The sequence below is a fragment of the Triticum dicoccoides genome, chromosome 6A (genome assembly GCF_002162155.2).
Source record: "Triticum dicoccoides isolate Atlit2015 ecotype Zavitan chromosome 6A, WEW_v2.0, whole genome shotgun sequence".
Classification (NCBI taxonomy): domain Eukaryota; kingdom Viridiplantae; phylum Streptophyta; class Magnoliopsida; order Poales; family Poaceae; genus Triticum; species Triticum dicoccoides.
The window spans coordinates 604,136,336-604,137,551 of record NC_041390.1 but is presented as its reverse complement, the minus strand read 5'-3'; positions in this window follow the sequence as shown (position 1 = coordinate 604,137,551).

The window sequence follows — 1,216 nt, the reverse complement described above, 5'->3', positions numbered from 1 at the left end:
AGCACGATAATGCACGAACCGCATACCTAGTAACTCACATACAAACTGCGGTAAATTTGACCAAGGAAAAATGGGTAGTTGTTAAAAAAACATATCCTGGTAACTTATGTGAAAATAGCACGATAAGTTGCATACGACACGCGTGGGTAACTTTATATATCCCATGCGTGATAACTTTTGACGCATAACTTATGTACAAACATCACGATAACTCTTACCAAAAAGGAAAATGTTGTTAAAAAATATAACCTCGGTAACTTATGTGAAAATAGCATGGTAACTTGCATAGAATAGGCGTGGTAACTTATGTAGCCCATAGCACGGTAATTTCTATGTAAATTGCATGGCACTATAATAATTTCATACCTGATAACTTAAGTACAAACACCGCGGTAACATTTTTGACCAAGGAGGACAAAATTGCTAAAAAAATAGCACGTTAGCTTAAGAACAAACAGCACGGTAACATTTTTGAACAAGGAGAAAAAATTTCTGGAAAAATATAGCACAGTATTTTCTATGTAAATAGCATGGTAATATACGAACCTCATACCTGATAAATTTAGTCCAAACACCGCGGTAACATTTAACCAAGAGGGAAAAAATTGTTAAAATACATACTCGACAACTACTATGTAAACAGTATGGTAATATGTGAACCTCATGTCAGATAAGTTAAGTACAAACACTATGGTGATTTGCATCTGAAAAAAGAGGGCAGGGGACGTTTGAGTTTGTTAACCATCTGAGCTGGTGTAAAACGTCCAGAAAAAAAGTTCAAAATCCCAGACAAGTGAGTATGTCTGTTTGAATTTTCAGTTTCATTCGATCTCATTTCAAGAAGGTACAAGTAGCGTGTAAGTTGAAAGAAACCAATAAGATGGTGTAGCCTAGTTGGTTGTTGTTACTAAAATAGTTGTGGTGGGTTGTGGGTTCGATCCCCCCTCCTAGCGCATTTTTTTCGCTTTTTTCAGGCTGCAAATGTGTGTGCGCAGAATCGGGACAGGCCCGCCCCCAGCGGGGGGATTCGGGTGGCCCAGAAAATCGGGAGAAGGGAGAGGTTCGTGCGGGGGAAACGGGATAGCCCAGAAAATCGGGAGGGGAAACGGGATAGCCCAGAAAATCGGGAGAAGAAGGGATGGATTTCGTGCGGCACGAGGGGGTGTGATGGTTTTAGCAATCTGGCACACGGTTGCCAGTTATCACAGTCCTTTTA